We start from the raw sequence: 14,502 nt of genomic DNA on the forward strand, positions 1-14,502 counted from the left end.
TATAGCTATACCTGGAAGAACAGGTTGGTGCTAGACAAAGGGAGGAAAGTAAAATGGATTTTTCCAGTTGACGGTCAGCATCTGTAAAAGTTCATGAATAAAGGGAGATTAGAATTGAACATTAAAGTCGGGCCCCTAAAGCAAGCATGAGGAGCTGACGCTTTATCCTTTAGACAGGGAGGGATCTCCATGTGAGTGAGCAGAAGGATGAGACAGGTCAGCAGAACTGTGGAAACATTATTCTGATTCGCACCTCATTCGCTACCTCTGGCTGCAGCCCTAACATGTGATCTTTCCTTTCCTTTTTTTTTTTTTTTTTCCTTCATATGATTTCCCTAATTCCAATTTTCATTTATAAGGAAATGCAGATATAGAAATTATGTTCCAAGAAAGCACCTCATTGAATGGAAGCTGTAGATAAGAGTTCTAAGCCTGCCGATGTGGAATCCAGTGTTTTTCCCTCTGCTTTCTGCGGGGTTTAACAGCATCTCTGTTGAGACAAATCTAGACATTTCACAGCATCTCTGTTGAGACAAATCTAGACATCATAGAATAAAACCTGCGTTTTTCACAGCACTTACTAATTCCCCTCAAATTTTCTCTGCCCTAACTATAATATATAAATCTCCTTACACAGGATCTAATTCCAAAGGTTTGGCTCAAATTTCATCCTTCTCTGTGAAAGTTCCTTCCATTTTAAAAATAAATTTGATCAGGATCTGAGGGTTTGGTTGAATCTTTTCCTCCTTCACTGACTGGTTTGTGTTCTGCAGACACACATATCCTCAATGAATATGTAATTCCAGGCTTTTGATAAATTTATGTTTTAATATTTGAATCCCTTGTGTATAAGTTACAAAGAAAATTTATATTACAACTATGCAAAAACAAAACATGTATCTACTGGATAGTGTACCTACTGTCACCAATAATAATGACTAATGATAACAGAACAAATAACATTAATAGCATTATGTGATTATTAAAATAAAACCTGTTATGTCATAACTCATTTTATAGGTGTTTAATTAGGTATTTTAATGCACTGATCAGGATCAAATTCAGATATTCCTTCTTCTGCATTTGGATTTGAGCTGTATCAGTTTATTTCAAATGTTAAAAAAAAAAAATTCAAATGAATTAGCACTGAAACAAATGTTTTAGAACATTAATTCTATGGTTAGCAATGGAGAAACTGAATTTATAACAGACTTAAATTGTCACTTGTGTTTCAGCTTTAGATCTCCTTAACAGCAAAGAAAATCTCATTTCAAAGTTATACCAAAATCTACTCCTTTATATAGTTTGCATAACTGAGTCACCAAGTTTTAGCAAGGCAGGAACCGATACTATAAATAATGCCTTTTTTTTTTAAACTCGATTGTCATCTCCCTGCTGTAAACTGAAATACATGAAGACTCATACTGTACCTGTTAAGTTAACTCACGGGCGGGGAAAAATCATGGTGGAGAACTAGCTTTCTTGTTTACCGAGATTAAACCTCTTTTACATGTTAACACATGCAATAGTGTTTTCAAAAAATTCACGAAAAGTAATGATGTATTTCTCACTTGAACAAAGGTTAAACCCCAAAGCTATTGCTCTTAGTGTCTGTTACTTTTACATAAAAATTTACTGCCTCCTCAGTACAGGATTAAGTGAAGGAAGGAATGTACTAAATAAATTAGTCGGCAGAAAGCAAATTCAGAGTAGACACACACACAGTTATGTCTGTCGACTCAGTGGTGACACATCTAAAAACCTCATGAGAGGATAAAAAGGGCTAAATTTTGATTCGTAGTTACTGAGTTCAGACAGAAGAACTGTCCTCAGTATTGAGATTCCCTTTCTCACTAACTTGCTGTCATGATTCTGATTTTATGATGTTTAGAGTTCAGTTATATTTTACAATTTGCAATTTAAGAAAATCATCTACTCACCTGTAGCACACACATTCCTTATGCATTAAGATATGAAAAATTCAAAGCAGATAATGGCAAGTCTCTCAGTCTTTTCCAAAAGTAGAACAATCTATTACGCTCTGAGGCTAAACAGCTTCATTATTTCAGTGAAACACTAGCAAAATACACATAACATAAGTAGTTCCCTTAGAGTAGAAAACAATGAAAAATTTTCCTGTCCGTGGCCCATAAATTATTTCAAATCCTACAAAAAGGGGGCCGGGACTCGAACGCAGCCAATGACACAAAGCGCTCAGGATTATATTACTACCATAATTGAACATCTGGTTCATCTCTGGAAAGGCAGCTCGGGACCTGCATGATTCCAGTTCCACAGGCTCTAGAGAAAAGCGTAGCTTATCAAAGCAACATGCCAGAAAAGCACCAAGGCCCTGTGATAAGATAAAACCCTGTAGGTGAGAGTCCGGTCAGAAAAAAATAAAATACAATACAAATTTAAAAAAAATCATTTTTGAAATGATGTCTCCATAAGGGAAAGCAATTCTCCATGAATTGACTTACAGGCCAATAAAAGAAAGAAAAGAAACAAAGAAAGAGCCCTAGGCATTGACAGATGTTCTGTTCTTTCTCGTGTCTCCTGAATACTCTTCGGAGTCTCCATCAAAAGGCAGCCTGACCTGCAGCCCGTTTCAAGCGACATAGGGATGGGAGATCTTCCTACAAAAGGTCCCACACCTAATGCCACTGAAGACCCTCTCAGACCAAGAAATCTTTTTTTCTCACAGGAAGGCTTGACAGAGTCTATGAGTTCATGCTCAAAGAGAATTTCATGACTTCCTCTCTGTGCAAATACCAGGGTATTTATTTCTCTTATGTAATTTCCAGAGAATCCGTTACATGACCCAACTTCTATTCTGTTGGTCGACTGGGAGGCCTTACCGTCAAACACTCACCCTTGGTGAGAACAACCCAAGGACTGATATATGACTGCAAAGGAACTTAACAATTCCTGGAAGGAAAAGGGTTAAGAGCCAGTAAAAACAGCATAAATTTACACATGACCTAGTGTGATTACACTTTTGATTCTCTTCCTTGTGAGAACAACAATGGTAACCTCCATAACTGATGCTTCTGGTCTAAAAAACCTTCTCCACATAGGACATGTTTCTTCACCACAGATGATCTCAATGATCTTCTGGTTAGAAAGGATCTCTAGACAGAGAGAAGTACTTGCTGGTGAGCTCTCACCAAAGGATCTGAAAGGTTCGTTACATCAGTGGAAAAATAATCTCAACGGTTGGGCTGAAGGGAGCAGCATTGTGTGATCGGTTTATGATGGTTTAATTCTAGCTGACAACCTCTAGAATTATAACTACGTTGTCCCAATCTTAACTTGCAGGAAGGGGGTGGCTTGAATAGCCAGAGGAGTTGGGTTCAGAAAGAACTGTGAGCAGATGAAAGCCATTGCACTGGCTTAAAAGTTTCAAAAAAAAAAAAAAGAAAAAAGAAAAAGAAAGAAAAAGGAGAGACGAGAAAAAAAAGAGAGAGAGCAAAAACTGGCCCTGATATTATTGCTTTGCTACAAGCAATTAAGCTCCATGTTCTGCCTTCTTTCTGCAAAACATAGGAAGAGGATTATCTAAGCAAGGGAAACGCCGCTGGAGAAAAATAGAGGACATGCATTTGTTTGCTTGTGTAGACAACATCAAATGCTCCAAAGAGCGAATGAGACAGAGGCCTCAGTCCTCTTCGTCCTAACCCTGCAACAGAGGCCTCAAATGAGCAAAGCGAGTGAGGCTAGTTGAAAGTGAGGCTACCACCTCTCCTTTTCTCCCTCTCTGACCCTGGAACGGCCCAACAGTCCCCATGCCCATTTTTTTTTTCTTCTCTTTTCCCTTTCCTCTAGAAATTCTCCATCAGTTGGAGAACAAGGTTATCATCAGTTGTCACCCTGATGGGAGAAGTTGCACTCTTACCCCTGGCCGAGGATGCATCTGGGTGGCCGTGGACTTGCCTGTAGAGCTAGCGTGGCATGCAGCAGGTGCTCTGGCGATGTCCCACTGGGGTGGCTCTGTTCCCCTCCTCCTCTCTCCTCCTCTTTCCTTGCTGTCTGCTGACAAATTCCTCCAGGAACACCTCTCGTGCTTCCTGGCCACGGAGCTCGAATTCTAGATCAGCAGATATCTACGAGAGCTTGTCTTGGGGACTCTTAAATATCATTGGCTGTATTAGAAATACTGATGAAGAACAGAACTAAAATGGAAAAGGCAGCCACCCAGGAAAAAAATAAAGAAACATTTCAAGATGGCATCACTGGGAGATTTTTGCTTAAAAATCCATTCTTCAAAAAACTCAATTCTTTGTGTAGGTTAACTTCCCTGGCACCCCATAGGGCCCACTATGAAATGAGTTCTCCCAAACATATCCCCTGTTTTTTGTTCATGAAAAACAACATAGGATTGGGCATTTTGGATCGGAAAGTATCTACAGGAAGAAAATGACCCAGGATATCCTCGTCATACAAGACCCATAGATAAGAAAACCTTTTACTGAAATCTGTGCTTTTCTGATATTTTAAATCAAAGGTGTGACACTTTCCATGATTCTTGGTCAGGGGTCTACAAACCACAGCTCACAGGCCAAATCTGGCTCACCATCTATATAACTCATGAGCTAAGAGTTTTTTTTATGTATTTAAATGATACGGGGAAAAGTGAAAGAAGAATAAGATACTCATTTGCTTACAGATGGTCTCAGACTCTTTTCGTGCTGCAGTGGATGGCAGAGCTGACCGGATGAGACAGAGACCATATATGGCCCACAAAACCTAAAATATTTACTCTCTGGTCCTTTGCAGAAAATGTTTGTTGAACACTGTCCCAGAATAATGTGGTGGGACATAAAGCTGACCTGAGTAAAAAGAGTGAGCATGCTACTCACTTCAGATTCTAATAGGTTGAATAAATTTAATTGAAGGATTCATTTCACTATTGGGGCCCCCTTGTTAAAGTGGAGATGAAATCCTCATAGATTTAAGATTAACTGTATGATAAGTGTAAAATATGTATTCAAACAATAAATGTTTTCTGTTCAAGCTAATTATAGTTGACATATTTTGATCCAGTTCTTTCACATGTTAAAATTAAGTGGCTCCCAAGTAGAAAATAGATTTCAGTTTACTTTTATCAATCCTTAAAATTAATGCATGTTAGAACTAATTCCACAGAGACTCAGTAAATGGGACCTATTTTTCAACATTATATATATTTTCTTGATTTTTGCAAATCTATAGCTAGACTGTTTTAAACTTACTGTTCCTTCAATGGATCTGAGAGTCTGAGAAACTATCAGGCAACTGATTAGCTTTGGGAGGCTTCAACTCAACGAATCTTGAATTTGGTCTCATTAGCTATCATTAGGTGTTGCTTTAAGAATGTTTAGTGATTGAAAAACAACATTGAAAGCAACAAATAATCGAATAAATTGGATTATTTTGCAACAACAACAAAAAATTAAGTTCTGAAAAACATTAAGAACTTCTTTTAATTTTAAATGAGGATTATATTGTACGATTCCTTTTTTTGGAGGAAAAAAATCTGTATCTGTTTATGTCAGTGTCTGTGTCTGCATGTCTTTTTATATTTGTCTTCAGTGCCAGGATCAGAATGTGGCAGATAAGGTTCTGCACAACTCAAGTGTGAACCTTAAGAGACACCGAAAAGCCCAGTAATCAAGATAAATAATAATCTGATGCACTACTTTTTAAAGTAAGAAATAATGCAGAATAATCCATGATAAGTTAAATAGGTCATCGTTGTCCTATACACACATATACAGATGGAGTTGTCTCTAATAAAATAATTCAAAATAACAATATATTAACCAACATAGACCTATTTTTCATGTAAAAAGATCTGGAGATAGGTACTCCACTGCTGCTTCGGTGGTGGCCCATGGCATTTTTGCCATGGATCAGGATGGATCAGGCTCCTATATCTCAGCTCTAATACCATATATAACATAATATGATATGATATAATATAATACAATTCTCAGGGAAATTCCTTCACAGGGTTTAACAGGAAAAAAATTAAAAATAAAATGAACATTTTCACCATAATTCAGTGTGCACCTTTTCCCATCATGCCTCATCGAAGACAAATCCTAGTAAATTTCCTCTAGGAACCAATGTACAAAGTCGCCAAAGACTTGTTCCTACTAGAACTTTATAAGCATTAATAGAAGTTTGGTCTTTTCTCCCTGGACCCCATTAGAGCCTAATTTAATCCTATTCTATAAAAAATTTGTTGGTTTATTTTAATATCAAAAGCTCAGTATTAAATAGATAAGGCATTTGGACTTCCGGTCATTTGAATACTTTCTTTAAAGGGAAGAGAAATATCCCATCATTAACTCTCCTGCCCCGGTCTGTTATTGCACTTTTTATAATATGAATGCTAAACCCACACAGGCCCTGCCAACCGAATCCTGACAGGAGAGAATCTTCCCGAAAATTTTGATTTTTTTGGTGAGCTTCTTTCTGATAGGTTAGTCACCAGACATTAATTTTTCTTACCACAATGAGATAGTAGCATAATGGCTATGCTTTCATAGAGAATAATTATCTATTCAAATCATGGGGTGTATGTGGGTAAAATGTTCAGAATTGCCTCTAGGAGTCAAATAGAAACACAAATGAGGAGGGGAGTAAGGGGGGAGATCAAATATGAAGGAGGATGGGATTTAAAAAAGAATAGACTATTTCAGAAGCAGTTCTAGGAAGAGAATTCATCAAACATTAAAAAGAAGTAAAGCCCACTCATTCGTTTTGGTGGAATTTTGAGTCTCAGAATCTAATGAAACAGAAATGATGATATTAATGACTTCAAACAATATAAGATTTCCCCAAATCCTTTCTACTTAGTATCAAAATGTTTTATTTAAAAAAGGGATTTTAGTGATCTTTGGGGTTAAATATTCATCAAAAATTCAGAGAGAAATTAATTATCTTCGTTGACTCCGTTTTTTATTTTACAAACATGGATGAAGGAATTGAATATGATTTTCCTTAAGGTTCCACACAAAGTTATTTTTCTGTGATCTCTTTTACCAATCCAAAAGGGCAGAAATTTTGCCCCTTTTATTTTTTTTGGTCTTTTTCACTATTTCATCTACTAGAAATAAAATTGTTATAATCAATTTTAAAAACTTCTGCATGAATGTGAGTCCTCCGAGAGTCATGTAACTTAAATGCTTATGATATAAACACAGTTAAATATGAGTTATTACCTTAGTTTTTCATGATGTTCTGTCTTTTCAACATAATGTTCTTATAAGAACATGGATTTCCTTCATTCAGGCTCCTGGAAAAATTAAGTATACTGAAGTATATTGGCAGTTATCATTGCAAAAAAAAAAAAGAGAGAGAAGAGAAGAAAAAGGTAGTACATCTGATACCTCCAAGAGAGTTTCCTTTGTAAATATTTGTGAAAAAGCATACCACCAAGTATTCGTGAGCCTCTCTCTTGCTTATATGTTATGATAGTAAAAAAAAATCAATAAACTTTTGTAGCTATTTGATAAATAACTTTACTGTAAATATAAATGCTCTTCAAATATTATCGTTGAATTTACAATGACAAACACAAAATACACATTAAGTTAGAATTTGTTGGCATTATTACTTATTAGTCAACTTCGTAATGCATGCCCTAATATACACCCAAACACAGCTTTACAGATATTTCATCTATTCACTGAAAGACCCATTATCAGACTTGAATCCATCACTCTCTGTCTTTACAACACTTTCAATAAAAAGTGAACCTATTTGGTTTTTATGTTCTGATAGGTTGATTAAATAGCCCTATTAGATTTTAATATTGTTTAACTATGTGCTCTGTAATAGTGAATTTTTAAAATGTGAAAAATAAATTTAAAAAGACTGTGTTCTAAAAGGATAATGAAGAATAAATATATCCCGAACCAGGACAGCATCAAATTCATTAAGATTGTCCCCTCTAAAAACGTGGCTATGGAAAGGGGCCATTGCAGAGAAAATCAATAGCAATAGAGGGTATGTAGATGGAGGTTGGGTTGGCATTAACTGAAAACACCAGTTTCGACATACGTAAATATAGAAAAAAAGTCAAATCTAAGAATGGAAAAAAAAATATTTTAAACTCTCAGGAGGATAAACACGTTTGACTGTAATTTTTGTTTCTCCATTGATTGCTATTGAGCTCAAGCATCAGCCTATGGGAGCCGGGCAGCCATTGTTCTAGAATAATCTCAGTTTAGAGCAAACTGGCTCTCTAGCTCATGGCACTCAGCACTTAGCTCCTTTTACTGTTCTTTACTATGAGACACTACAAAGCTTGTGAAATAGTACACAGACCCATGGGCTACGAGGGCGGGGTCCCAACACACTTCACACATTTCCCTCCAATAGGTGGTCGTCATATATGACCAAATAGAGAGAGAGATGGAAAGTTGGCATATTGCGAAAAGACAGAGGTTTTTCTTTGTTTGTTTGTTTGTTTGTTTGTTTGTTTGTTTGTTTGTTTTCCCTTTGGAATACTTACATGGTAAGATGTTCTTCCAGAGCCAAAACCGGTGATTTTGCCACTTGTTTCTGGATCCCCATGAGTAGCGTAGCAAGGGCAGATAAAATCAGTTATTCCTTTTACTGAATGCATTAGTGCATGTGCCAGTCACAAAAACACAACGTGTTAATTTGGAGAGCTGGATTTTTTTTTAAACCGATAAATTCTTGGGGACTAAACCTTATGGCAAATATTACAGAGGAAGAAAAATACACAGCTGTGTTGGCTGATGTTACTTGAAATATATGACCCCAAACTTCAAAGGGCACTTTGAGACTGACAAGCAATCCAGTTTCATTGCCCTGGTCCATTCATACTCCTAGTCTCTGACATGAATATTTGGACCTTTCCTGTCTCCACTCGAACCTTGAATACCCTTCCCTCTCAACTGAGCCCCTCACTTACTATGCTGAAAAAAAAAAAAAAAAAAAAGAAAGCAGAGACAGCAGACCATCTTCAGCCTTTCGTCCCCTGGTCCCCAACGTGAAATCTGCCGCTGCATCTCTACCTGGATCCATGGCTACGGTGTCACCTCTCCGGCCCTGGTAGACAACATGTCAACCCTTCTCAACTCTTCAAGAATGTCGCTTCTTGAATTATCCCCTCTCTCCTACATTGTCTATTTTTTCCTCTCTCTGGGAGCATCCCCATCTGTTCATAAACACGCTGAACTACTTCCCACTTAAAAAAAAAAAAAAAAAGAAAACACAAAGAAATAAAAGGCAATTTTCTCTTGACCCTGCACCTCCCTCCAGCGATTATCACTTCACTTATCTTCTCCTCCGTCTATCAAAACTTTTGAAAAGTGGTCACTACTTTCTCGTCTCTCATTCTCCCTTGAATATCCTTGTATGGGGCGTTTGCCCCAGGCTCTGGTTCCGAAGTCTTCAGCACTGAGTCCCACTGTCAAATCTGTTCTCTCTCACACGATAGTCGACAATTTCTCGGACCGCTTCCTCTACTTGGCTGTTAAGCAGCCACTCTTCTCCGTCTTTTCTCGTCTCTCGCAGACTGCCTGCTCCTTCGCATCTTTCTCTGATGAGTTTCCTTAGGTCTCAGCCTCACCATGCTGCAGTGCCTCTTGCTCTGGTACCATGCCGACCTTCTGCTGTCCAGCTCCTGGCAGATCTCAGGCAAGGCCTCAACTGAGAGGCCTTCCTTAACTACCCTACCTGAAGTGGCACCCATTGCTCTTAGCACGGTACATTCCCTCCCTTCCTTCCTTCCTTCCTTCCTTCCTTCCTTCCTCTCTTTATTTGTTTATTTATTTATTTGTTTGTTTGTTTGTTTTTATAGCACTCAAGTGTGCTTGGCATTAAATTGCGTATTTGTTTCTTTACTTGTTCTCTCTCCTACTAAAATATAAGTTCCAAGAGGGCAAGATCATTTTTCTCGTTCATTCATTATTGCCTACACAATGTGTAGAAATAACTGGACACAAGGTAAATGCTCAACATACGAATGCAGGAATTAATGAATTTTAGAAAAATCAAGTACTGCAACTGAAAACTCTTGCTTCACTGACTGCATAAATTCTAGTTCTGGCAAACAAACAAATAGGGAGGGAAAAAAAGGAGGGAGGGAGGGAGGGAGGAAGGGAGAGAGGGAAGGAAAGGATGGAAGGAAGGAAGGAAGGAAGGAAGGAAGGAAGGAAGGAAGGAACGGGAGGGAGGGAGGGAGGGAGGGAGGGAGGAAAGACTAGTCAGAAAAATAAAGCCATGGCTTAGAATGAGAATTACTGTTCATTTCAACAAACTGAGTGAGGATGTACAAGTAGAAGATACAGATTCACGTATGGGTTCTGCGACTTAATTATGTGACTGCAGGCAAGATGTCTTCTGATTCTTAGTGGTTAACAAAGTGGTTAGAAGAGGTACGTGGGAGATTTTTCTGTTTCACAGTTCTATGAGCTACATCTCTAATATGTAGTGACATTATGCCTCTAAATGAGGCAATATTGGGGCATCTTGCGATGACAGGGATTTCAATATTAAGAATGGATACCCTTTCCAGACAATAAAAACAAAGACAGGAACACATATGGGCCATTCACTCTTTGCTAAGTATTCTCTTAAGTACTTTCACATCCAACGTGTCATTTACTTGTCACAACAATTAATGGGTCAGCACCTCTACCCCTATTTAACAGATAAGGAAACAGGCTTAGAAGTTTTAATAGCTTGCCCAAGGGTCCAGCACCAGTAATCCACAGAGCTAGGATTCCAATCTAAATCAGTCGACCTCTTGGATTTTGTTCTAATTTAAATTAGAGAGTGTAACAGAGAGAGACACAAAGAGAAAGACAGGGAGACTGATTTAGAGAGAATGAGAATAAGAGAGAAAGAGACTGAGAGAGAGAAAGTGACAGATATAAAGACAAAGAAAGACCAAGAGATTGATGAAGAGACTTAAAACCAACACTAGCATAACAGTACATCTGTAAGAATTAATGAAACTCTCTCATTCTCTACACACACACACACACACACACACACACACACACACACACACACTACTTATGAGAGAAGTGTTGGAACCTCATTTTTTTCCTAATACCTTCATCCTTGATAAAGGTAAAAAAAAACAACAGTAACAACAACAACAAAAAAACCTATATCTTTGACCAAACAAGCCCTGATAATATAAAACAGTGGCCATTAAATTGCTGAATTTGTTCCAAAAGATATTATTTCGTCCCTAGCAGACAGCACTCTGCGGGAAGGTGGCCAATCCTGTCTTTCTCTGTTCCTCACATCTGGATGCTGACATAAATCCTTTAAACATGTATCACAACCCTTTGAAATGCATCAAAATTATAGGATTATAATGCGCATATTTACAAAGCAAATCTTTGCTCATTATTAAAATTGTGTTTATTACGTTATTTCTATATATGCTTCCATGTGATTGTTCTAACACAGTATTAGTAATTGATACCTAAATTCTGGCTGCTTTCTCTTGCTATAAATAGATCGCTGGGCGATTTATTAGATTTCAGTGGACATGATCCAGACTTCCATTTCTATATTTGTGTATTGAAAACGGCAACCCAAATGAACTCCAATTTCATCTTCTAAATATATAATCCACATGGAGGTAGCAAAGAAAAAACTTGGTACTTGGAATATCCCTACTCACAGCAATGCCACTGTGACTTTTCACTTCACGCTATTTTCTGACTCGAGTGTTGCCCATTCTATTTCGTTCAGAGGCCTTCTTGGCAATGTGGTTTCCAAGTTACTCTTCAGAATATCATCCCAGAGAAGTGGTGGGGAGGGGCTGGGGGGCGGGGGGGTGGAGATAACGTAATGGATTTACTTCATGGAAAAAAAAAAAAAGTGTTCCCTTGTGACCACAAGGTGGCACAATGGTGACCGAGAATGCTCAACCTCCTAATAGAATTACAATTACCAGAGGCTTTTACATAATTGTTACTATTAATAGTTGTTATTATTATCATTATGGTATTTCAAAAGACCAACGAATCACCCAGGTCTTTGGTGAAAAGATTAAGTGCTTTTTTTTTAAAAAAAAATGTTTCTTCTGCCTGCAAAATCATTAATATTTTGCTTTCACCCAATCTCCCATGCCAGGAAGGACACGTAGGTGTGTGGATATTTCACTTTATTTATTGTCCAAAACTTTTAAACAAAGAATAATAACTTGACATTTCCAGAAAAGGATAAATAAAACTTCATCTTGTTGATGGATCTGATGTTGCTCAGATCCATGATTCCATGACTACTCTAATATTTATTTGTAATATAAAAATAAAAAAGCCACTCTGAAAATTTTGGTTTACAGTAAAAGTTCATGTTTGTAATTCGTAAGTTGCTATTTCCTTCTATCCCACTGCAGATATGACATTGGGAAGAACGGCCCAGAACATTCCAACATGCTGTCCATTTCTTTAGGATTGTTTGGTATTGATATTAGACCATCTCTCTCATGCTCAGGGAACTTAGAGACCTCTGGTGTCTGGGAATCTAGGTGCTGCAATCATAGTCATAACTGTTGGGAGGATATTAAAAAGCAGACGCTTTTTCCCAAACGGAATCAAAACACAGGCGGGCTGGGGTACAGTTGTTCCTCATTCACCTAACCTGCTAAGGGTTATCAAAGGCTTGGCCCCCAACCCCCCACCGCCGGACATTCCCCCCTAATTTCCATAGATTAAGCGTTCCGGCTTTTCATAAAATTTAACAGCATATTTGAAGTCCTTGGTTAGTTTGTCGTAAATTTGGGTTGCCCTCATCAGAATTTTAGCTCTCTAGTTATTAGATTTTTCATGCCAATACTTGCTTCCTGCCATCAGGTTTTTCCAGGTTCAATGAGCAGGAGCTTGTTTGGGTCGTGATGGGTCATTTTCGGCTCATGAGGCCGCTCCTCCCGGGATCCCTTTAATTTGCTAGAATGTGTTGAGAAGTTTGTGTATAATGCATGGGATTATGATATAAAGTAGTTTAATACTTTTGAAACTGCTTAAATGGAACGTCCAGTAGGTGGTTCACACACAGCGAGTGTCCCGTGGGACCTGCCGTCTGAGTTCTTGTATTCACTAAGCCTTCTGTGTATCTGAGAAGAGTAGAATTTTTATTCTCGAAGCACCATTGCGCTGAATCCTGACGCCTCACACAATGGAGAGAAGTGTGGTGTATGTAATATGTAATCCAAAATGGTTTGGGTAAGATAGTGCACAAATCATTTACATTTTGATGGGGAATAATTTCGATTCCTTCTACCAAATGATTGCTCCTTTTAATTTTAATTTTTTTTTTTTTGGCTTAAGTCAGCGTTAAAGCTATGAAACGTAAACTAATGGGCAAAATACTGAAAGAAATGAAAAGTTTGCTGTTGGCAATAATAATCATTCCTTGCATTTTATTAGCATTCATTATGTGTCAGGTACTGTGCTATGCACTTTGCCAATATCATCTCGCTTAATCCTTATGACGACTGCGATGCAGGTCCTATTATTTTCCTTGCTTTATAGATGAAAAAGCTGAGGCACAGAGAGGTTAGGTAAATTGCCCAGAGACACACAGAAAGAAAATAGTAGAAACAGGATTCAAACGTAGGCCGTCTGGTTTTTAAGCCTGCTCTCATAATTGCAGCTTCACACCTCAAGGAAAACCGTAGGTAAAGCGAACTAAGAGTCAGAAACGCCAGCTAAGTTGCTCCAGGTGCATAGTCGATAAAGACGGGCAACGTTGGCCCAGGTTCTAGTGACTCTTTCAGGCTGGGCTCCTTTCCTTGTAGGACCAGCCTCAAGAATAAACCATGTCCATTTAATGCAAGAAACCCCGCTGCTCAAGGTGTTTGCCCATTTCCTGAGGCTGGCCCTGCCAGGGGACTAAACGTTCCTGTTTGGCGACAGTGGATCCATACACAGGGGCGTGCCCCACTGCGCATTCGAATTGCCCTGAGGGTGGAGGGAGAAGGTGAAGCTTTTTCATTTAAATTCCGTAGTTTCTGTTCACATTTTAGATGAGATTATCCTCACCCATCATTGGTCTTTTCCAGCTGTTTCCCACATTGTTTTCTTTGCCCACACTCCACTCTCTCTAAATAATTAAAGACAAATGAACTTCTAGAAAATAAGTCTTGTATTTCACAAAGGGTCTTGAAATGACCCCGTCGAATGATTACAGAGTAAAAATGTCTCGACCTCAGGCAGCGTTGAGGCTGCTTATTGCCCGTGATGACGCAAAGGCTTTTTGAGTTGGTCTTTGGTGGTTGTGTGTTTCCTCTGCTTCCTTCCATGGCTGTGTCACTTTGGGCACGTGACTCCTCTAAATTGGAGCGTTCCTCATATGTAAAAGGGAATCTGATTAAATGAACTATGTCCAAAAGAATCGCTGGTCCTGGAATTGGCAGCAGGGGGAGGCTACTAGCTTTGTCCTTACCCTGGCCCCTAAGACTAGTCTCCCCTCCCCAGGCAAACTGGTATCTGATAGAATCAACGGGCAGCACAA

The sequence above is a fragment of the Pteropus alecto genome, unplaced genomic scaffold, assembly GCF_000325575.1.
Source record: "Pteropus alecto unplaced genomic scaffold, ASM32557v1 scaffold134, whole genome shotgun sequence".
Lineage (NCBI taxonomy): Eukaryota > Metazoa > Chordata > Mammalia > Chiroptera > Pteropodidae > Pteropus > Pteropus alecto.